We start from the raw sequence: 25,312 nt of genomic DNA on the forward strand, positions 1-25,312 counted from the left end.
TATGTGAAGCTGACTTACTCACCCATCTTAATTAAGACCATCATCAGAAGGGATATCCTGGACTTGTCAAAGCAATTGTTTTCCCTTCACATTAACCCTTGAACTGATGTCTCCCAGCCCAGTGAATGTTAAATTGAACATTGGTATTTAGGAGTATCAGAAAGACTTTCACATTCTACATAGTATTTCTTGATGTCATGAAGATACCAAAATGTCCTATTAATCGTTGCTGAAGAAGGACTTCTCTATTCATTTTGTATCAATGAATCATTTATACATTGAGACAGATTTGTCTTGCTATGCTTGAAAAAACTTGGATCTTGCCTATGTGGCTCTTGATTGGGAAGGTCTTTCTGGGGAGAGAGAAAGCCCCACTTAGATCAAAGAGAGAGTATATAAGGGGAAACAGAAAGGAACTTACTAAAATTCTAACTTAATTTTGAACATCTGATTTGCATCATAAAATCAGAAATACACTCCATCTTTGTGGGGATGTTAGATTGACTGTATTGATCAGCAAAAAACAAGTCTCTGAGACCCAGATTCTGGAAAGCACAGTCCAGGCAAGTGCCTTAAATGTCACAGGCACTTGGATCTGTCTGGGTGGGTCTCAGTAACGTCACTTTGCAAAGCTCACATAGTGAAAAGTAGCCAATGGTATGCACCACTGAGTGAGGATGCTTTGCCACGTGTTCCAGGCTTAGTCATGTGACTTCATGGGAATGATCCTAGCTAAATGGGCCCCAAGTAAATATTCTGTTTGCAGAAGGTGAATACTTAATTCTTTATTGATATACTGGGAATACATTTCTATTAGAAGAGTTGTCTGCATTCACACTCAGATCCTAACTCTGTGGGGCGTTGGTAGGAGAGTAACAACTGCTCACCTGTTAAATTGTTTTTGGCAGATCCATATGCTGTGGTTGAGATACCTGGTTCAGGACAACATATCAACCTTCAACTACCTCATCACAACACTGGCCTTCCTTGTCTCCACTAACAAGGCAATATTAAGCTGTCTACTGTCCAGCCTTCACAAAAGAGTTGTCTAAAGGTTAAGCACTCTGTTAATGCTTCTACCCAAGTTAGACGGATAGAAGCTTCATACTTGGGTTTACAAGTTGCCTAAACTGGATTGCATTTTAAGGTTGTGCCCTTGGTTTCTAAGGAGGAGACGCTAGCCTTGCTTGTAGGACTCCCGTTAAGTTTAGTGTGTATGACATCACTCAGCATTTCCCATATGAGGCCCCACCAGCCTGATTTCCTTGAGAAATTAGTACAAGAAAAATACATCCGCTTCCCCTGAGGAACTAGTATGTTTCTTCTCATCTAATAATAAGAACTATGCAACTGACCACATCTCCCCTCTTTTGCTTTGACAGCCGGTGGAGGGGCGAAGAGCCAAATTTAACTATGTTTGCAACAATGTAAGCCTATATGAGCCTGTGTATTTGCATCCTTGTATCACCTGCTTCTTTTCTTTCTTTCTTTTTTCCTTTCTCCATTAATACATTTGTTTTAGTCTTACCTTCATCAATTACTCTGAAAAAAAATAGAGGCAGAGTTATATATTAACAATAACTTAAAAAGTAGAAAATGTTTGGTAATTTTCAAAATAAAAATGGTTTCACTTTAGAATGATTATTGGCCTATTTCTAATGTCAACATTATGAATTCATATTAATCGGGTTGTATATGATGTTTCTTTTAAAGTACTATATATTCATACTAACACAAATGAAACAAAATAAAACATACTTTTGTCTTTGGTTTGATTTAAGTTTCAGAGATTTGGCAATTCTACCTCTGACAGACAAAACAGACGATTTGGAAAACAAAACCAAAACTGATGTAGAACATACAATCTATGCATCTACTATCAGAGAATGACCTCTTTGTTTTAAAATGGACAATGGAAAATGAGAGTTATTTACATTAGCTGCACTTTGTTAATATGCTGATATTATGAATGAAAGAAGACTGTTGGTTGAAAATCTAAAAAATGGTAAGAATTCAGTCATTGTAATGGCCTAGTTTCAATCACAAGGCAAGTTTCGGGGCATTTCCCCCACATTGTCACTCTCTTCTTTTTTGCCCCACCACTGTTTTACACAGAAACTTTTTTTTTTTTTTTTAAAATAAGTACCTCTATTTGCATGGTACTGCATAGGCCATCACAATCATGCAATAAAAAGTGGGCACTATTCGTAAGACGAAGGTTGAACATGTTTGAGTTTTGAAGAACTTAAAGCTAGTTTCAAAACAAACAGGACCCTGTGGATTTCGCAGAACCTTTACAGATGGTAAAACTAAATGGAACAACAGATTGAGAGCCAGGGTTCTGGGAGAAGGTAAACAGGACCCAGAGATTGTGAAGGGAGAGCGGAGGAGAGGGCTCCTGAGAAAGATTTTGCATTGATGGAAAAATAGAAAACAAAGCTGTTGGGTAACATCCTCTGGACATGCATGAGTTATCATATAATAGCAATGTTTTCTTTCTGGTAATGGACTGTCCTCTTTTGTATTTAAGAAGTTAAAGACTCTCTTAAGGAGACTTTCTTGTTGATATGCTGGGAATAAATTCCTATGAGAAAAGTTGTCTGCGTTCATGCTCAGAGCCTAACTCTGAGGCGGTGGGAGGCGAGTGACAGCTGCTCACCTGTGAAATTGGTTTTGGCAGGTCCCTATGCTGTGGTTGAGATATCTGGTTCAGGACAACATATCTGCCTTCAACCACCTCATCACACTACTGGTCTTCCATGTCCCCACTGAAAAGGCAATATTAAGCCATCTCATGTCCAGCCTCCACAAAAGAGTTGTCTAAAGGTTAAGCATACCGTTAATGCTTCTATTCAAGTTAGACCAATAGAAACTTCATACTTGTGTTTACAAATTGCCTAAAATGACTTAAACATAGAGGAATAGACTGCCACATCGGAAAATGACTCATGGTTTGGTTGAAAGAGCTGAAAGAAATGGAGAAAAGGAAATATGTGAAACTGTTCTGTAGGTTATTTCAATGAACCCAGACATGTGTATCTTAGCTGCTTGTGCACTATCCAGAAAGCTGTGCTTGTGGATGCATCAGACCTCATTTTTCTTTTCTTACATCTTTTGAAAAATTTGATACTTACTATCATGGAACCCTGGGCATTTCCAAGCTCATCCTTCTCTGAGTTCAAGTTTGTAAAGCACAACTTAGGTGTTTCTCAGGTTCTTTGTTTTGTTACCCAAATGGGTGAGAAAGGACTCACCCTGTGCTCTCTCTTCCATCACCACAGAGTCTCGTGCTATCCAGTAGCCTCCTCTTCTGCACAAGCCAGAGTGCAATCTCACCAGTATGGAAAAGGTGCTGCCAGGCTCCCAGAGGCAGGGATGTTATCCTTGTCATAGCTGGAAAAGAGTAAGTTGAGATTGGAACCATGAAGTGTTATTACAAGTCACCAAGTTCATGTGTAAGTAATGAAAAAATCACAGAATCTCCATTTAATAAGACAAGTACCAAATCCCTCAGAATAGAGTGCATTTCATAGGAAACTGATAACCAGATCCTCCCACACCCAAGCAATTAAAATAAAATAACCTCCTTCCTGCTTCCCAATCTCACACACCCTCACCCTCAATCAAACTGAAGTTGAAAAAGTACTTGTATAAATTCTGGCTACATAGCATTGAATATCCTCTCTCAAATTATGGGAACTTCTGGAAATAAAACGCAATGAATTCTTGTATAGAAATACATACAATAACCACAAGAACCCACTCCCACTATTTCTTCTCTAATATAGGGTCTAAGACTGGAATCAATGGATACAGAAAAACTGAACGTAATGCTTATTTCTAACCTGTGGATCATAATTTTAATAACAGATGCTATTTAATACCTTTCTATGTACCTCCCCATTTTTTCTTTTCTTCTTTCATGAACCTAAGAAAATTCCCAATGAAAAACACACTCATTGTATGAGCAGTGGACCTGATGAGGTTTGGAAGCAATTCCTCTTCTTGTCCACAGCTTTAAGTCTTATTTGCATATTTCTGTAAAACTAGAAAAGAATAAAATAGGATGAGGCAATCTAGATATATTTGAAATGTTTATAAAACAAATCTTTTTACAACAAATAATTTACAACACCCATGGATCAGGTCATACACCAAAGCCCTTCTTCATCTGCCCATAACGTGAAACCGAACAATGGAACCGCATCTGCCGAGTCTGCTGTGAAGAGGGCTGCTTCCAGCACAGCCTCATTTTATTGTTAGGGCTTAACTCTAACTGGCGTGGACACAGCAAACCATGACCAGCTGAGGATGCTGCCTCCCTATATATAATTCGGTGGATGGGTCCAGCCCTGGAGAGCCAAGAAACTAACGCAGTGCAATGACTGTACATTATTAGTGCCCAACCTGTGATCAACCACCTCAAAGGTGAGGTTCAGCTCCTGAAGCCTCTAGAAGAGACATCAAAAAACAAAATGAAATTCTCCACAGCTTACAGGAAAATAAGAGCTGCTGATCTCAGGACCAAAAGGCATGGCTGGGTAAAGGTAGAGAAAGGATACAGGGCTTAATGTTCACCAAGACAAGAGGAGTAACCCAGGCTGGGGCACAGAAGCGGTCTCTGAAGCAAACGCTCCAGTAAGTGACAAGGCCCATCCGTGGAGGGCTGTGGCTGAGCTGCTGCAGTACGTGGGCCAACTCTTCCTCCACGTGGCACGCAGACCCCACAGACCTGAGGTGGAAGTCCCCTCCTCACAAGCCCCTGTGGCATGAGCACCCAGAAGGCCTACCTGTAGCCAAGTGGATCCTGAGCAGCTCCCAGAGACCCTAGTCCCACCCAGAAGTCCCTGAGGCTCTACTCTTATTCCAGCTCCTGCTCCACCCGGCCCCATGAGGCCAACTCAGGGCACTGTGGGTGTCAGGAAGAGAAAGAACCTGTAATGGCAAAGATGTTTGTCCTGATCCTCACTTAAGAGATAGTTCTTTAAACTCCACTGCTTCTGATTGTTCCAGAGCCTTTCTTGGCAAAAATCATCATGTTAGAAATGGCTTATCAGTCCTCATGTTACATGCTCTGTCTTGATCTTTCAAACCCTTTCTGGAAACACTGTATTATACTCTGCTTACGATAAGGGATCACAGGATCACACTGATGAAATAAAGATTATTTCAGATTTACATGTGGTCTGTATTTTAGAGGCCTATTCCAACTGATGCATTTTATGTATGTGTGTATTTATTTATTTAGAGACAGAGTGTTGCTCTGTTGCCCAGCCTGGAGTGCAGTGACACAATCACAGCTCACTGCAGCCTCGACCTCCCAGACTCAAGGGATCCTCTTGCCTTTGCCTCATGAGTAACTAGGACTATACCATGCCTGGCTATTTTTTTTTTTTTTTTTAATTTTTGTACAGACGGGGGTCCCACCATGTTGTCCAGGCTGATCTTGAACTCCTGGCCTCAAACTATTCTTCCACCCCAGCTTCCCAAAGTGCTGGAATTATAGGCATGAGCGGGGGCACCCAGCCTTCAACGGTTGTATTTTAAATAGAACTTAGAAACTCGATTTCCAGTTTCAGGCCCACATCCTATTGGGTCAGTTTTTATGTCTGTTCACGGCTTTTGTTTGTTTTCTACATCTGCTTTGGTTCATCTGAGTTGACATTTATTTCTGTCCTTGAATGTTTTTTGAATAAATTACAGAAAAGGTTTAAAGTATCTCTTAGTATGCTTAGTTCCACAGGATAATCTGATAAAGCATATTATCCTGTTATGGTGTTAGTTTTTCCTGTTGGCTTTTGTCCCAGTGATGCTAACATTTCCAGGGTGGCAGGAGGGGGAGACTGCCCTGTGTCCAACAGAAACAAAAACGTCTAAAGCAGCATTCTTTGCAGGTAAAAATCACCTAATTTATTTCTTTCTGGGCAGCAAAATATTGATGGCAATACATTGAGAGTCCATCGCAAGGAGGCTTTTTAATTGGGAACTTCTCAGAATTAAGAAGGTTTATTGAGTTTGTACTCGGGCTCTATGGTTTGTACTCGGGCTCTATGGTTTTGTACTCGGGCTCTATGGTTTTGTACTCGGGCTCTATGGTTTGTACTCGGGCTCTATGGTTTGTACTCGGGCTCTATGGTTTTATTTTTCTTCTTTTTGAGACGGAGTCTCGCTCTGTGGCCCAGGCTGGAATGCAGTGACAAGATGTCAGCTCACTGCAATCTCTGCCTCCTGGGTTCAAGTGATTCTCCTGCCTCAGCCTCCCGAGTAGGTGGGATTACAGGCACCCGCCACCATGCCCAGCTAATTTTTGTATATTTAGTAGAGACAAGGTTTTGCCATGTTAGCCAGGCTGGTCTTGAACTTCTGACCTCAAGTGATCCGTCTGTCTTGGCCTCTCAAAATGCTAGAACTACAGGCATGAGCCGCTGCACCTGCCAGACTCTATGGTTTTAACTACATATTTTTTCATTCAGGTATAGATTTTCTTTTGGATGCCAAGTATAGGACTAGATGTTGATAATGTAAATATAAATAAGATGTGGCTCCTGACCTCATGTTTTCACAATCAAATAGGAAAGTTCTGAGAAATACAAAAGCAAAGGGTGGCAAGTGTTTTTGGTGAACTTGAATATGATACAATTGAGACTCCAAAGAAGGAATTCAACTTGGGGAGACTGTTATGAAACCCTTCCTGGAGGATCTGAATCTTGACAGGAGCATTTGCCTGGCAGGGTAGGAGTGGGGACATTCCATAAAGGAGATGCAAGAAATCAAAAGAAATGAGTCTGGGGAGAAGGACAAGGGGGACAACAAGAAAGTTTAGTGAGGCCAGCAGGTGAACCTTATGTGCTGGGACACCTTATAGGTATTTGGGAGACACTGAAGCATTTTAAGCAAATAAGCAACACTCTGACTTATGTTTTTAAAAAAATCAGGTGGCAGGGTTAAAGGAGTGTGTGTTGGATTATTCTTGTGTTGCTATAAAGGAATACCTGAGACTGGGTAATTTATTTTTTTTTAAAAGAGGTTTAATTGGCTCATAGCTCTGCAGGCTGTATAAGCATAGCACCAATATCTGCTTGGCTTCTGGGGATACCTCAGGGAGCTTTCACTCATGGCAGAAGGTGAAGTGGAAGCGGGCATGTCACATCGCGAGAATGGGAGCAAGAGAGGGCGATGTGCACAACCAGGTCTCATGTGAACCCATTCAGCATGAAGAGGACGGTGCTAAGCCATTCATCTGTCCCCATGATCCAGTCACCTCCCAGCAGACACCTCCTCCAACACTGACATTTCCACATGAGATCTGGAGGGGACTTCCAAACTATATCAGCATGTGAAGTGGAGACAGACCAGCTCAAAGAATATTCTAATATCCAGGAAAATGATGATGAGAACCTAGATTCAAACCAGAGCAGTGAAATGCACTGGAAGGAATAAGCACAAGAGATTTAAAAGGGGTTTATGCAGAGGTGAGTCAGGGATTGAGGGCTGAGTCTCAGGCTTCCTGGGTGACTTGTGGCACTGGATAACTCACAGACACTGAGTGACGGTGTTTATTCATTAAAACACCAGACATAATTTGCACCTTAGATTCTAAAAGTTAGGTTCTGAGTCTGATCTTCGGTTGTTCTGAAAGGATCGCGTCTAAGATGGGTATTTCCATTATTTCTTCTCTTTCACGTTCTGTGGGTTGTCGTCGGTGCTACAGGCAGAGCTGTGTCCCATCAGGAACCTCACTTCTGTTTGCAGCTCCGTCTGTATTTGCAGAGCAGTTCTTCACAGTTTGTTTCAAGTACAAGGATTTTGTCATATGCTCTTTTTCTAGCAGTTCTTTGTCAATTAATATAATTAATTTTTACTAAGTAATTCATGTTTACCTTGAGAAATAAGAGACCTCATAGATGAAAAAGTAAATAGAACTCATTTATGAGTCCACCACCTAGAGAAAGCTCTGGTTAACTTTTTTTTTTTTTTTTTGGGTATAGGACCATGCATAAATTTTATATATATACACCTATGAAATGTTTATGTGTTTATATAAAAGTGGTATATCTATATGTTTCTTTTTTAGCTGGGTTTTCACTCAAAAATATGTGTTATTTTATTTCCATGTCAATAAATATACATCCTGAAGCCATTCTAAATGTCTGTGCCATACCTTGTGTATCTATGTACCACAATTAATTTAGCCAATTTCTCCTTAGGTGACAGTTAATGTCCTTGTTTTTACAAAACAATCAACATAGCTGTCAGGTCTGGGATTTGATTTTATCATCTTTGCCAGCTAAAAAGTAAATCTGCTGCTGTTTCATGGGTGTTGGTAGAAGACACAAGATGCTGGGTCAGAGACAAAGGGCTTTATTACTACAGCACTACAGATAGCATGAATATCAGAATGTACATCAGTTCCCTTTGCTTCCAGATTCCACAGGCGTGATTCAATGGGCCCAGAGGGACGCTTTGCACACAGTGGGTTTGCATTGCAACTGAGGAATACTGAGCTTAGGGAATATACTTCCTCTTTGTAAATGGTAAGCAAGCTTGCTCTTTGTCTCAGTAGGAGACATTACCTCATCCTCCAAGGTTGCTTGCTATAAGCACCAGCCTGGGAAATGGCCTTGGTAAAGTGGTAAAGGATGGTACATTCTTGCCATATCCAGCAAGGTGTGTTGTAACACAAGAGATTTATCTAGGGCTACCTCCCAACAATAAGCATCCTTGCCTACGTATCCTTAGGATAATTTCAAAGGAGTAAAGTTACTGGACCAAAGGGTTTGCACTGCCATAGACTTTCTGTAAGACTTTCTAATTGTAATGTAATTACCAAATTACCATCTAGAAACTTGCTCCTGCAGGTTTGCTTTCTCACTTGTGTTCTGTAAAATAACTCTAGCTTTTCACTTACTAACCCAGGAATGGCCTCTCTCATCTGAGCACTCAGATCCATGTTGGCATTCTCTGCTTTTCCGGAGATATGTCTCATTTGTATTAACAGGGAGGGTATTTTAGCAGAGCCATTTCCTGATTGGTGTCAAGCTGAAAATAGATTGCTTGCCCCAGGTTGGTGGAAACAGGAATGCTTAGAAATAACATTGCCTCTCCTCCTCTGCAGCAGGACAAGTCTCTTCCTACTCATGAGGCCTAAGCCCCTGTTTTCTCATTTGATCTAACACTCTAGACAGGTGGTACGTTCTGTGTGTGTGCTGATAGGTAAATTTTAATGACATTTTCAAGGCATTCTGAAAAAAAAAAAAAAGCAATTCTTTGAATTGCTTTTGTCAAATAATAAAATTATTTGACATAAGTCTCATTGAAAACAGATGTGGAAATATGCAATTCTTACTTTTTTATTATCCTTCCCTGGGGACTTTTGGCTTATGTCAATCTGAATTTTGATGTCGAAGGTTTTAGTGTCTCTCTTTTCCAGCTGTATTGTCTTTAACATATAGGAAAATCTAGGGGAAGGGACTCTGAGCAGTAGCTAACACTGTTGAAAGCACGTCTGAGCTATCAGAGAGCTAATTAAGTAGAAAAAGTTTGTCCTTGGACCAAAGCCTCCCATGGATAAGACTGTGGTGCATGAATCCTGGCAGTGGCTAAAGCCAGTGGGTTTGGGCATGGGAAACTCTGTTTTCATCACAGAACTTTCCTATAATTTTGGCATATTCATTTCTTTTTAATTTCTTCTTCAGTTAAATGAAACTACAAATATCTGACCTTTACTTCAATCACAAAATCATTTCTAATAGCCCCTATATTTTATTTATATATGTGACACCAAAGCATATGACCCAAGACAGTATTTTGTTTTCCTTCTAGAGCTCCTCTCTCTTTCATCCCCCAGTAGTGGCTCTCCATGATCTTACCTATGCGTTTCCTGGCATTGGAGGCAGATAAATTGAAATCAATTCTGTATGGGCTAATAGTCGTTGTTCACAGTTAGCTGCTAATGGATTACGTATGGTATTTGCTTGAAGTCAATGAGTTCAGTATTTGCAGAGAAAGAATTCTGGCTACTGCATGCTCAAGATGGTTTATTTTTGTCCGCATACCAGGGATGTTGGAAGGAAAAGTCCATAGTGCCTAAAGAGCCACCTTCAAAGAAAAGTGACTATTTTTCTTTATGATCTTGTGGTGTTGTTCACATAGAGTGCCCATTGAGTGACATCTACCCTACTACCAAAGCAGGAAGAATCAGCCATTATTATAGACTGAATGTTTATGTTCCCCCAAATTCAAATGTTGGAGTCATAACCCTCCAACATGACTGTACTGGAAATTGGACCTATGAGGAGGTGATAAAGGTTAAATAAGGTCAAAAGTGTGAGGGTGTAATCTGATAGGGCTGATGCCCTTATAGAAAGAGAAAAAAATGCCAGAACTTGCTCTCTCCATCATATGAAGACACAAAAAGAAGGTGACCATCCACAAGTCAAGAAAAGAGCCCTCGGCAGAAACCATCCCTGCCAAATCTTGATCTAGGACTTCCAGCATTAAGAACTGTGATAAAATACATTTCTGTTGTTTACGCCACACAGTCTGTTATATTTTGTTATGGCAGCCTGAGATGACCAATACAGTCACATGAACACTCCAGAAACAGCTACCTAGGACTGGGCAGGTGGAAGTCCAGTCACCTTTGAGATGACATGTTACATGTAACCAAGAGTAGCATTTCACCCTCACTGATTGGTACCAAATGAATTATCTGAAATCTCTTCTTGGGAAAGCACAAATGCTAAGTGAATTAAGGAAAGTAGATTATGTGTACCAAGTTTTCATTCTTATCTATAATGAATATTTTTTTCATTTATCTGTAAAATGTAGACATATCCCAACTATCCAGATATGCATCCAACTTTATAGGAAGTACTTATTGAAAATCTACTTCAAGATCTATCTCTCTGAGAGTAAATAAATCTTAATTACCAGAATATTCATGCACCTGGTCAATAAACCTTTGTTATAGACTAAGTGAATGAATAAATGAATGAATGAATGAATCAGTAACAAATAGAATCTGAGGTGACTCTAGTGTTTGATCAGTTTTATAAATATTTCACATATCTTCTGTCTTTCCAAAAACCTTCATTACCCATGGTTTTCTATACATTTCCCTTCAAGAAACCTAAAGAAGCTTAACCAAGATTTCTTCATCCTGTTCTACACTATAAAAGAGGGAAGATTTGGAAGTGGAAATCTCAAGGATCATCCTCCTCACATGTACAGAGTGTTCCTTCAGATCTCTATATGTAAATGACTTCCTTGGGTCCCATATCACAGCTGAAATGTTCAAATCATTTAAGTCCATTTCATGATGTTCAAGAGGTGTGCAAGATTCTATTCATTTTGAGTGCAAGAAGCCTCCTCTTCTGTTTGCAAATATCAGAATACCCAATTCACAGGAGCTTAAATCAATAGTTGTATTTTCTTTTCTGTATATGATACAAATACTAGAGGTAGGTTGTCCCGGGCTGATCCTTTGATTCCATGATCCTTCAGTTCTGTGGCCTTTAAAAAATGTTTTCCAGATGGTGGCTACTTTTCCAGGCGTAACATCTGCTTTCTAGTCAGTGAGAAATGGGAAGAGTATGCCTTTACCTTTTTCTTTTGAAGCCCATCTTCCAGCCCACAGAGTTCTACCTATATTTTCTTGGCCAGAGTTACAGTGCATTGCTATCCTTAGATGCAAGGGAGAGAGGAAGGCAAGCAAAGAAGAACTGGGTTTAGAATATGTGTTGAATGAACACGCATATGCAAGTAGCTTTTACACTTTCTTCAGTAAGAAGAGGAAGTTTCTGAGAATGCCAAACAAGACTTGGAAGTAAGAGTAGCTTCTGAGAGTTCAGCAAAAAGCGTTATGGCCAATTCTTTCATAGCTCCATGACCAAGTCTGTGTAATCTAGTTCCAATCTAAATGGCCAAACCAGGATCAGATATCCGTCCCACCCTTTGTGGATCAGTCATGGCTAGGGGTCCTGCAAGCTGAGGGCCAGGGTTGGATGGTTCAAACATGGGTTTTAGGGGCATTCGATTTACTAATAGCAATTTTCACAGAAGAGGAGTCATTGTGAACAAGGGAGCCTTGAGGTGGGTCTATTTACTCTTGGAGGAGGTGAGCGGGTTGCATGCAGATTTTTTCCGATATCACTTCCTGCTGCCCTCAATTGCTTCTAAATGCGGTTTTAGAGACCTTTGAGAACAGAGCTCTTGTCTGAGCATCCAAAAACATGGGAGGCATCCCAGTTCTAACTATGACTTTGGGCAAACTATTCATTAAATATCCATTGCCTCATCTGTGCAGTAAGAATAAAAATATCCATGGATTAAGTGAGAAATTGAAATAAGCACATTCTGACATGACTGAAGCCTTAGATAAATAGAAGATGTTGCTATGATTTATATCTTAGAACAGTGCCAAGCTATGGCTACCTTTCCTAGCCATTGATAGGTTTCACATCTCTGAATGTGATCTCATGAACATGGGCCATCAATATTTACAAGAACAATTATTTTTCCTACAACCCCTCCTTCATTTTTTTCCAGGCTTTTTGTCACCTCTCACCCAGCATGTTCTCTTCCAATGAGTGGCTGAGAGTGGAGGATGGAATAGGTCTTCTGGAATCAAGAGCTGTGTCTCATGATCCCATTTGCAGTGCATGTGACTAGAGAAGGCAAAATCTGAAATCCCCTCTTCTCATCAGAAGTCATGCAGAGCCCAAAGGGTTAAAGCAACAGTCAAATGAGCTGCACACTACCTCTCTAACAGGCTGTTCAATGAGATAGTTATTTGACCACACTACTTTCCATGAGGTAATGGTCCCACATGCACCCTCTTTCCTTGGTAGAAGGTGCATAAAATATAAATAAATGATTAAGTTACAGAATGAACTCTGAATGACCAATTCTGGTTCAAGTAAAGGCCTTCCCCTACCCTGCAGTTCCCTGATGATAAATCTTTCAGCAACAGGCTGATCCCTTTCAGAAAACAGGCTGACTAGCAATGTTTTCACCTTCTGCACTTGTCAGGATGGAGTGAGTGTGACATGGAGACCTGAACACACACACAACCACAGACAAGTGGCCTTGAATGGATTTCCTCATTCAGGGCCATTTGGCCGATCCTCTGGCGGCTGCTGGGAGGGAGAGAAAAGGGAACAGGTTGCAATGTCAATAATAATAGCAAATGCAATAGACCGTCTGTAAAAGGGAGCTGTTGATCTGACTTTCAGAGCATGCTGGCGACAAGGTTGAAGGGACAGGACAGAGCTCCTACTACTAAAATGAATGGCGATGTCATTTTCCATTTCTTCATTCTCTTAGTTTACCTTTGGGGGTAGATTATTTAAAGTCTGTCATGAGTCTTTGCGAATTTGCAAAGCAACTTGTATGTGCTATCTCATTTTACCCAGGCCTATGTGTATGCCATAGGAAAAAGAATATGAAGGAATTAGGGCTTCAGTATTTTTCAAGGTATTCTTTGGTGACAAGTTGCACAGGGCTTCTAGGGGAGGGGGTACGAACAAGCTTACAAAGTGGCTGCTCCGACCAGAAATGGAAACCACTCCCTCTCACAAGGAAGTTATTGTTGATAAACACTTTTCAGAGGTAGTCAGAGGATATAGAAATCAATCGGATAAGGTTGTTTTCCTTTGTTTTGTTACCTGGTTCCCCTGGTGTTTGCTTTTCCCTCTAAATTAATTAGAGCCAAATGGCATTAAAGTGACTAGCAAATCCCTACCTGGGCAGATCTTATCTGAATGCCACCACTTCCTGCTCTTGCTCCTGCCAGGAGATTCTAGTCTTGGTTCTGGCTGATGTCTTTCTATGATCCAAAGCCTGCCTCTGTAGCCTGATGGACCTGCCACTTGACCCTTAAACCTCGGCCATCTTGGGGCTGCGATTCAGTTTTTTCCGGTTCGCCATTGGCTCTCTGGTCTGTAACTGCCTTGAGTTACTGACAGGGTCTTGGATAGCCCCTGCTGTGTCTTTGTGTGAATTTCCAAAAGCTCTCAGCTCTTGGCAGTCTAACCAGAAAAGCATCTCCCCATGGATTGAGGTGGCTGGCACCTGGCCAGCCCTTGGAGTACAGGCTGGTCCCCAGCCCTCACTTGCACCCCTCTGCCCAGCATATGGACACATGCTGTGGGCTGGAGAATGGCAACACCTCTGTCATTTCTCTTTGCCTCTGGCCAAAGTGTCAAAGGGAAGTCAGCTCTGATGGCAAGTCAGGCAGGAGTTGCTCTCCAGGCTCCTTTGACTGCTGTGTCAGGCGACCACAAATGTCCTGGCAAGGACGGCTTAATTCTTGCCAAGGGGACTTTCATTTATTCATTCAAACACTGACTGAACACCTTCCAAGTGCCAGGCATGTGTAAGATGCTGGGGATATCGAGGGGGCACCAAGACAGATGTGGTCCCTGTGCTCATGGGCCTCACAGTTGAAATGCGGGACAGGCAAAAACATGTGAGCGGGCATAGTAATTTCATAATGTACGAGGACTGAGGAAGTTAAGACCAGACTGCTGGGAAAGAAAATAATAGAAAGGCAAGGGATGGATTTCGAATGGGGCAATTGTGGTGAGACCAAAATGATAACGATAAGCCAAGAGCATGAGTGGTCCATCTGAAAAACAAAAGCAGCATGGGTCAAGGCCACGAGGCAGAAAAACACTGACATGTTCCAGTAACCAAGAGGGCACTGGAGTGGAGGGGATGAAGCTCGAGAAGGGAGGCACAAGTAAGGTCTTTGAAATGTGCATGACACAGGTTATACAGGACTCACTAAGGCTTTCCAACTGCATTCTTCATGCAATGGAAGTCATTTGAAAGGCTTTAAGCAGGATAATGACATGATTGGGTTTGGATTTAAGAAGATCACCTTGGCTGACAGCTCTAGTTGCTGTAATTTGCTTTATCTGCCTTGCTCAGCCTCATAATGTACCTTCCTGATTGGGAGTTGGTGCAAGGTTGATGCACCCCCACATTCACAGTCCCTGGCTCCCCATGCCTTTTCCATTATGCCCTATGCTTGTGTCTCCACAAAATACTGAGCCCCATATCTGTGAGGAGAACTTCCTTGACTTGGTTTCCCCCTTAGCATTTCCCACTTTGCAAGCTTCCAGACATCCACAAGCAAACATCCTTGGAAAACACTTTTCCTACTCATACGAAAGAAGCAGGGTTCCTGTTACTCTACTCTTTCGCAAGACTCAAACGTGGGCCCAAACTACCTGTGAACCTGACATAGTGTATATGTTAATCTAAAGACCAGAAATGCTGTTGCAAAATGTGTTACCTTTATGTAGATACTAAAGACACATTTGCATTTTTCTCCGAGTGCTCTGGCTCTTACCAGACCACAGAAGGCCAGCAGCACGGTGGTCTGATGAGTGGATTGGAGTATGAGTCATCAACGGGTCTTCCTGGAGACACTACAGCTCAGCAGCCCCTGCGGAGGCCTGACTGCATCTGGTGAAACTTCATTTTGACACAGGTGTTGGTGACATGGTCAAGTCACGTAGAAATGAGAGAGTCAGTTGCTCTTTTCCTTTGTGGCCTGTCTACACAGCTTCACGAGGGGAAGGGTGGAGAAATTTCTGTCCCACTACTCAGAGACATTTTAAGAAGAAGAATAAATCCAAGCACCTGGAACCTGAAATCAAGTCACTTTTTTTCTTATCCATTGGTATAAGGGAAATTTTGGAGACAAAAATATACCCTAAGAGGGATACCAAGCCTTCTTTTTTGGAAGTCTTTGCGGGGAAAAGGGACTATTAAAACTAGTGTAGTTGGTCAAGTGAAAAATCCTCAAGTAAGGCTTCCAAATTCAAATCTCAATCATACCACTTCCTAGGTGAGTGGGTTCATCTGCTCAGGCTGTCATAATGAAATACCCTGAACTAAGTGACATAAACAACAACAGTTTATTTTCTCACAGTTCTGGAGGCTAGGAAGTCCAAGATCAAGGTACTGGCCAGTTTTGTTCTCCAATGAGGGCTCTCTTATGACTTGCAGATGGCTTGCCAAATTGCTGTGTCCTTACATGGAAGAGACAGAGAGAAAGAGAAAGCAAGAGAGAGAGAGAGAGACAGAGACAGAGAAGAAGCTCTCTGGTGTTTCATCCTTTAAGGGCACTAATCCCATCATGAGAGCCCCACCCGTATTACCTTATCTACCCCTAATTAACTCTCAAAGACCCTGTCTCCTAACACCTTCAAATTACAGGTTAAGACTTTGGTACATAAATGTTGGGGGGACACAAATATTCAATCTACAGTATTGCATCCCTTTTGCCCCCAAATTCATGCACTTATTGCATATAAAATATATTAATTCCACCCCAATAGCCACAAAAGTCTTAACTGATTTGCAATATTATCTCTAAAGTCCAAAGTCTCACCTCAGTATAATGTAAATCACATATGGATGAGACTCAATATACAGTTGATCCTGAGGAAAAACTTCTCTCCACTTGTGAAACTATGAAACCAAACAAGTTGTATGTTTCCAAAATAGAATGGTGGGACAGGCATAGGATTGACATTCCTATTGTAAAAGAGAAATGTTGGAAGAAAGAGGTGAGTGGTCCTAAGCAAGTGTAAAACCTAGGAAGGCAAATACCATTAAATCTTTTTTTAGATGGAGTCTCACTGTCATCCAGCCTGGAGTGCAGTGGCGCGATCTCAGCTCACTACAGCTTCTGCCTGTAGTTGAGCTCAGGTAAACTTCTCAACTCAGCCTCCCGAGTAGCTGGGACCACAGGCACACACCACCAAGCCAGGCTAAGTTTTTGTATATTTGGTAGAGACAGAATCTTGCCATGTTGCTCAGGCTGGTCTCAAACTCTTGAGCTCAAGCAATCCACCTGCCTTGGCCTCTCAAAGTGCTGGAATTACAGGTGTGAGTCACTGAGCCTGGCCCCATTAGACCTTAAGGTTCAAGAATAATCCTCTTTGGTTTGCTCCTCCACCCTCCAGGCCCAGTGTGATGGCAGCATCTCCCTGACAGGTCAGCAGGGCAGCCTCATTTCTTTGGCTCTCTGTGGTGGCTCTCCCCACACATGTTTCTGCAGAGTTGTGGTCCAACCATCTGAAACTTACGTGGAGGCAGCTTTGCACCCCTGGCCTGTGCACTCTGGACCAGTGATAGGATTGGCAGCCCTGATGAAGTCTGAATTGTGGCTCTGGGGTCCTTTTTACCTTTTATTAAAAGATAGCACATGTTTCCAACCAGATAGCTCCATGATTCCATCAGGTAAAACCCAAGAAGTCTGATAGACTTACTGCATTTTGTTGTGTCTTTTTTGTCCCCTTTAGTTCATTCACACTGGCAGTGTCTTTGCTGGTATAATCTCATCTCTATTCCTGGCTCCTGTTAAGATGGCTGAGTAAATGGAGAAACTGTATACATGACTTCTTATTAAATGGTTGATCATCCATACTCTTAGTATTCTTTTCAGAACAAGTTTTCTTTTATTTCTTTCTTTTTGCAATATGGTGGGGCAGAGAAATTTTCAAATATTTAAATTCTGGTTCCTTCTTGCTGAACAATTTCTTCTTAAATTTATCTCTTTCTTCACATTTTACTATAAACAGTCAAGAGGAACCAAGTCACTCCTTCAACACTTGGATTAGAAACCTCCTCAGCTAAATATCCAATTTCATGACTCACAAGTTCCACCTTCCACAAAACATTAGAACATGAACACAAGCCAACAAGGTTCTTTGCGCTTTGCCATTTTATGACAAATATTGCCTTTCCTCCAGCTTCCAATAACACGTTCTTCATTTCCTTTAAACATAAATCTATTAAACATAGATTCAAGACCTCACCAGAATCTGTTTAATGTCCATAATTCTAGCATACATCTCAAAATTCTTTCAGACTGTATTCATTACCCAGCTCCAAAATTACTCCACATGTTTAGATATTTGTTACAGAAGCACCACACTGGTGTTTGACCAAATGTCCGGGCATTTTGTGACCCAGTCAAGTTGACATATAAAATTAACCATTATACCATCATGTCATATTCAAGATTCTTATCTTCTTTATTAGTTCCTTCGTCTATAAAGCCCACATAATAATAAAATCAACCTCAAAGAATTGCTTTGAAGAGTCAAAAATGCACTTTTCAGTGCATACAAAGCACTTAGCAGGGCCTGGCCCGCAGTGAAGACTCAATACATAATGACCATTATTATTGCCACTAGGTTGTACACATCACCAAAAAACAAGACTACAGTGAATATTAGAATGTTCATAAATGAGTTCAATTCACCACTGATTATTCATAAGCTGTAATGCCAGGTATCTTAGTCTTGAACATATTATCCTGGAGCAATGTGACCTGGCATTGTATCTGTTGAAACTAAAAACCCTTACTGGACTTTAAGGGTTAGGGTTAGCATTACTCACTACTTTGTGTAAAGTACTATACACAACGTAAAGTACTGTACACAAAGTAGTGAGTAATGCTAACTGCATTAGAACCACCTTCTAACTTGTTAAAAATATAGACTCTTAGGTTCCAGATAAAAGTTACTATACCAGTACCTCTTCTTAAATTTTTATTTTTTATTTTTTAGATAGAATCTGTCACTCAGGCTGGAGTGCAGTGGCCTGATCTCGGCTTACTGCAGCCTTCATCTCCCAGACATTGATCCTCTCATCTCAGCCTCCTGAGTAGCTGGGACTACAGGCATGTGCCATTATGCCCAGCTAATTTTTTGTATTTTTAGTAGAGATAATGTTTTTCCTTGTTGCCCAGGCTGGTCTCAAACTCCAAGGCTCAAGTAACTTGCCTACCTCAGCCTCCCAATGTGCTGGGATTACAGGCACGAGCTGCCATGTCTGGCCTTGTAGCACCTGTTGACCAAGAAGCCCAGAGCTCTGCACTTTAAGCAAGAACCCTAGGATATTCTTAGGTACGTTATATGTAGAGAAGCACTGTCTTAGTGGAACTTGGGACAGCTTGCTGATTCATTATTTTCATCCCTTTGCTTTAGTATGCACAGAGTCAACTGTATTTTAACATTACTGCCCCATTTGAGATTTTGTTAGTGTTTTATCCCTCTTGTGTTCCTCAAGTTGTAGATCATGTTCCTTCAGGATGGGGTTTTCAGGGCAGTTTTCTACGATGGTTGGTCTTATGGTCCGAGGCCTTCTCACCCCATGCTTGTTTACTGCTACTGAATACATCATTCCCTTGCTACCCTCAACCGTAACAGACAGTCCTGCCGACTCCCTCCTGATTTATCCTGTATTGTATTACTTTCTTTCCCTCCCCTTCTTGGTGATTTAAGAAGCTGTTTTTATTGTTCCCAGAGCCAACACATCTGTCATATATTTTCCTCCAACTTAAAAACATTGGAAAATCACTGGCTGCTTAGCACAAAGTCCTGCCGGCACTGGATGATTGTTCCTTTTGTAATTAGTGCTCACTTAGTGAGACTGCACATTCTAGGCTTCTGTTCTGCCACTCCTTTGCTGCCATTTAGCCCAGGTCCTTCAAACTCAGAGGAGACAGAGAGGCCTCTCAGTCTAGGTTTGTGAATATAATTGCTTCATTTTGTGAATTAAAGTAAACAGTGTGGTTTATCCACAGTTTCCCCGTTTTAAAGATCTATGCTCTGTCTATGAACATAGAAAATTGAGCCATGGTTTTAACTGATAAAGTGATATAGCACGAAGTATGTTAGCAATGGAGAAACAAGGACTAGATTGGAAATGACTGGTCTGCCTTTATTCGAATTATATTTATAGTGAGTGTCTTGTAGTCAGAAGTCACAGAAATCAATTTTGCCTATCTGAAGCAAAAAAAAAAAAAAAAAGAAGAATTTGTTGGAGGATATTGGAGAGCTTCCAGAAACATTAGGCTTGAATCGCATGTAGGAACCAAGGGGGCCTCTGTAGCTGGATCCTCTGACAGAATGCAGGTAGGTAAGGGGTAGGGCCATGTCACCTCCAGGTTCAGAGCCCCAGTGGAAGCTCAGATTGAATGGGTTCCACCAGGTGACCACTCTCTCACTGACAGAACCCTCCCCTTCTGGCCTCCGTCATGAAAGGTGGACCTTCCTTCTCTCCATCAGAGTTCCTCCCAAATACGAAGATTTGGTTGTTTTGTAGCCCTAGAGGACAAAAGTGCACTCCAAACATGATTCACATTCCCTGTATTTCCACTGCAATAATAATAATATCTATCAATTATTGAGGACTCATACTTTTTCAGGCATTGTACTAGATGTTCCTAACTCAGAACCTTTAATCCTAACTGAAACCCTCCAAGAAAGATAGCAATGAATTTTTTTATAGGCAAAAAAAAAAAAAAAAAAAAAAAAAAAAGCCTCAAAGAGGTTAAGTGACTTTCCTATAGCCATACAGGTGATGAATCCAGACTGATCTGCCCCCTGGAACTGATGGCTTGTCTACTCTATTATGCTGCCACTTTATGTAGCATCTTTCCCTCAATTTTTTCCTATACTCTAATAAGTCGAGTAGATGGGACTTGTTTCTTAGCTGTTACATCCACATGTCAGTAATGAAAGATATTAACAGCAATTCCCCTAAGACTCCTTCCATCTGTGATGTTCTAGGTTGCTATAACTATATTCCAACGGCTACCATTTTACAATGGCATTGAGTGTATAATTACAGAGCAGATTTGGACAGTGTCAGTGGAAACATTATCACTATCAAGTGTGATGCTGTTTTGTTGTTGTTGTTGTTGCTGTTTTGTATTGTTCAGCCTTCCTCCTCTGTAAGATTGTACTTCTCCCACCAAGTTAGGTCCCTGAAATCTGTTAGGAAATGAAATGCAGGCCTGTATCCCTCTGGAAGTGGCTGCCAAACATACAGTTTCTGCTGTCTGGTTGGTGACATGCTGATCAACCTTTGTCCTTCTAAATGAAAACATCTCAGCAGAGACTCAAGGGAACATTTTCAAAGAACAAAGTGTATATGTTCACCATTTTTATGTGGACAGGGTGTCTATTCAAGTAATAACTCTTGATGTTCTCTTGGGTGTATGTGGTTTTAACTAGAAGCTAAAACCTACTTGGATGCTTTTGCAGAACCGTAACACTGGCTTCAGTCTGGAACTTGATACAATTGCAAATTGAAATTGCAAATTGTATCAGGGCTTTAATAGGCATGAGCTCTGGGCTTGTTCCTTTCTAGTGAGGAGCAGTTGTGATTCATTTTTTCAATGGCACTGTAAATGGGCATTTATGGAGCACCTGGTTGGGGCTTGGGATTGTATCAGCGTTGGGCTTTCATTACAAAAAAGACAAGTCCTCAGCACGGTGCGGGAGTTAGACATCAAAACAAATTATGGAAATGCTGGTGATGGAAATGACACAGCTTGAGTGCCTGGAGAATACACTAAATGATCAGGAAAAAGGGAACCACTAAGTGTTGGGGAGAGAATGTGAGGGGAAAATCTCAGAAGAAATTATATTTGAGTGCAGTGTTGATGACAGCAACTTTACCTGGAAGATAAGGAGAACTGTGTTTGAAGGCTGAAGGATAAAAGCCTGCAAGTTTTGGGACATATGAAGTTCAGGACAATTGTGAATTACACAGAAGGGCAATTTTAAAAGGGCCCAAAAATAGGCCATAATATGAAGAGTGCTGTACATCATCCAAAAGCATTTGGATTATGTTAACAGGGAACTGTTGAAGGTTTTCACTAGAAAGTGATACAATCAGATCTGTATTTTAGAAAGATCACTCTGTGGTCAGAAGGATTAGGGCAAATAGGGAAAAGCAGCCCTTCTGGATAGTAAAATTAGGGTTTTGGTAGAAATTCATACAAGAGTGTGAAGACCTATGGTTTTTGAGTCTCTTTAAACAAAAAATGAAAGCCATGAGGCTTAGATACAAAAATGTGTGGGAATCTCATTATGAAATAATTACAGTGTTTATTTTCTTTTACTAGCTTGAAATGTTTTTCTAAAAAGACAGTAGGCCAGTACTATATACTTTGACTTTTTGTAGCATAAATTTTATACAACATGAGCCAGATTTTGTCCTCTAGCCCATAAAATGATTACCAACAGAATCTTCAGTTATGGTGAGTTAATAAGTTATTAAGAATACTATTTCATATTTGAAAGTTTTCACACTGTTTCTCTTGCCGTGAAAATGCTTATATAATGTTCAGTGATTTATTTAAGAACCACCTTTCAAACATGTATCATGTGTCATTGAGCTAAATCAGAAGATGTGAATGTGGACTTCTTTAAGACATGTCAAAATGAGTAAGAGTTTTAGTGAGCTGTTCTATTTCTTGTACAAGCCAGTGAACTAACAATGAGCAAGTCTTCAGTGTTGAGATGGGGAAATACAAAAACCATCCCAGCTTACTCCACTCATCACCATGGTTTCATCATCTATTACACAGTAAAACAAACAGAGCCACTGACTATAACCCTTAATGAGCATATGTGACTCCGATAATATTTATCGGGTTTATTTGTTTGAGGCCAACTGAAATGAAAAGAAAACAGTGCGGCATTGGGTCATTACTCTCTTCTGACGTGTGCTGTAATTCTAAGGAAAACATTAGTAGCCTATTTTTAGCAAGTACCTTCATCCACTGAAGAGATAATGGCCCAAGGAGTAATCTCCGAGATGGAAAGCAGAAATTCCCAGAATTAAACTGTCTTGCTCATCTGTTCTATGGTCATAGGAAATCTATCAGCACTGTCATTTCTCATCAACAACGAGGAATGTTTTACATCAGACCATTATGCAATTCTCCCCAACTGGGCTGCCTTTCACCTTCATCGCTGCTAAGTCAGGATCCCCCAGCCAAAAGAAATAAAAAAACCTCACCTCCTCCAGAAAGTCTCCCCACATCAACCCCTTTATCCACAAATGTTATCACTTACACATTATATTATTTGCACTTTCATAATCTGTATATTCTATGTTTTTCCTTGATTCAAAAAAACTATTGAAAAACTCATACAAAAATGATAAGGCAAGACATTGTTCTAGTTCCCATAATGATGGTGTCTGGGGGAGGTAGACCTAGGTGGAGAAAGGTAGAGTGTCTTCCCTAGAGGAGTACATACATAACCCAGTAGGATGGATAAGGACCACGAACAGGGTCAAAAAGTGGTCCTCAATATTGTTTCGCCTCAGGGTCTGAGGGGGATGCCACTCCCTGCCACCAGTCCCAGGGACTCATCAGAGATGGACAAAGGTATGTGGACATGACGAAGGGACCACAGTCCAGGCTGGTGGGGTGGAGGAGAGGAGGATGTAGAAAGTGGTTTAAAAATGATAAATAGACACTGGTAGTTTAAAGCAGGGTTTTTGGAAGAAAGATATGGATTACAGTGTGGTACCTTCCACTATCTGCATGACTCTTGATAATTTATGTATTTTTTTAGAACTTAATAAGATTTGTGTTACATATACTCCCACCCTTTCTTCCGGTAGAGAATTATTGTGTTAAATTGTAAAATGTCTCCCATGAAAAATACTGTATATGCCAGAGGTTCAGAAGAAAAGGAATTCTATGACTTTGGAGGAAGGGATCAGAGACAGCTTTGTGAAAGAGATGCCATTACATCTGGGTTTTAAGCTTAGTTATGATTTGAGGAAGCAATGATGAAGGAGACAGAAACCATCCAACAAGGAGCCAAATGATAAATGGAGTAAACAGAGAGTATTTGCATATTCCTTTCTTGGTATTTCAACATGAATTCTAGGCATTTGTTGATATTCCCACCAGAAACTGTAAGCTTCTTAGAGCAGGAACCATTATTTTTCATTCTATTTATTATCTATCTGCACAGAGAGGCCAATGGAAATAAATACCTTGTTGATCTGGGCCCATGTGAAATCATTCTTAAAACGTAGAGGTTGATCGATATACTGTGAAACTTGTTCTCTTTCTCTCTGTGTGTGTGTGTCTCTCTCTCAAAGGGAAAGGGAGGCTTGGAGAATGGAGGGATGGATCCAGGGAGTAGGATGAAGCCTTTTCATTTCTAGAAGGTTTCACATGTGTGAAATCCCATCGATTCTCCTCCAAAGTGCATGGGATATGTAATAGGCTCTCCAAAATCAAGTAGTTAGGATTTATTCATCTTTTGTAATCCTTCTGTAATTGGTAAAATCTTTAATTTTAATTTTAATTTAATATTAAAATTTTGCAACATGTTTTCAGCTAAGCAAAGAGGCAACTAGATGAAGATGCTTAGTTTAAATGTGTTTAGAAGTATTAAAGGCCAAGAGGACCCACAGGAATTGGTGGGTGGAGATAAGACCTTAGGGTACAGGCAACTCCAGGGAAAGGAAGTTGGGCTCCTTGACTTATCCCTCCTCTCCAGGAGCAGATTCTCCTTCTAATGCTACCAGGTTCTGGGGTCCATTTTTTTTAAGGTACATCTACTTCTCCTTGAAGGAATCTTTTATAGATTGGCATAAACTACTGAGATCATGCTACAAGGAGGTGTTCAAAAAACTGACTTTACAGAGTGCTATATAGCTTTGTAGGTCCTAAAATGTGGATACTGATATTGCTGTAGAAAAAAAGTGTGTGTTTAAAAAAAGTGCTTTAAATATGTGCTCTACGTGTAATTTATGATTATTATAGAGAAAAAAATCAAAAGATTGAGAAAAAGCATTAAGGATAAACTAAAGAGCTCCCATAAACTTATTATTTTAGCACCCTTATATACTCGATATTATAGATAGACAGATTCTTGGGAAAAAAGACATAAGAAAATGCTGAAATTCTTATTTTGTGACTAGATTTTTTCCAGTTAATATATGACTTTGCCAGTAAATATATTTCTAGCACATTCTTAATTTTTGTAGTTTTTGTTTTGTAGTGATCACACCTGTAATCCCAGAACTTTGGGAGGCCAAAATGAGCTGATCACCTGAGGTCAGAAGTTTGAGACCAGCCTGGCCAACATGGTGAAACCCCACCTCTACTAAAACAAAACAAAACAAAAATTAGCTGGGCATGGTGGTATGGGCCTGTAATCCCAGCTACTTTGGAGACCGAGGCAGGAGAATCACTGGAACCTTGGAGGCAGAGGTTGCAGTGAGCCAGGATTATGCCACTGCACTCCAGCCTGGGTGACAGAGTAAGACTGTCTCAAAAACAAAACAAAACAAAATGGAACAGAACAAAAAACAAAGAAGCAACTCCTCATTTGTTCAAGTTTTATTTGAGATTGCAGAAATTTAGTCACTTCTTCAGGCTATATTTCCAATTCTAGTTATCTTGCTATTTCTACTACTTCCATGGTTACTTTCTCTGCTGAAGTCTTGAACCCCTCAAAGT

The 25,312-nt window shown here is 40.7% G+C and overlaps 1 long non-coding RNA gene across 1 annotated transcript; it reads right to left on the reverse strand.

Annotated features, from left to right (window-relative positions):
* Nucleotides 1-765: 765 nt before the first annotated feature.
* On the reverse strand, nucleotides 766-15,865 carry LOC111552245. The gene is made up of 3 exons (XR_002734588.1): nucleotides 15,302-15,865; nucleotides 3,977-4,046; nucleotides 766-3,393 (listed from the first exon to the last, which is right to left on the reverse strand). It is a non-coding gene; the product is annotated as an uncharacterized LOC111552245 (long non-coding RNA).
* Nucleotides 15,866-25,312: the final 9,447 nt, after the last annotated feature.

Source organism: Piliocolobus tephrosceles, chromosome 8 (genome assembly GCF_002776525.5).
Source record: "Piliocolobus tephrosceles isolate RC106 chromosome 8, ASM277652v3, whole genome shotgun sequence".
Taxonomy (NCBI): domain Eukaryota; kingdom Metazoa; phylum Chordata; class Mammalia; order Primates; family Cercopithecidae; genus Piliocolobus; species Piliocolobus tephrosceles.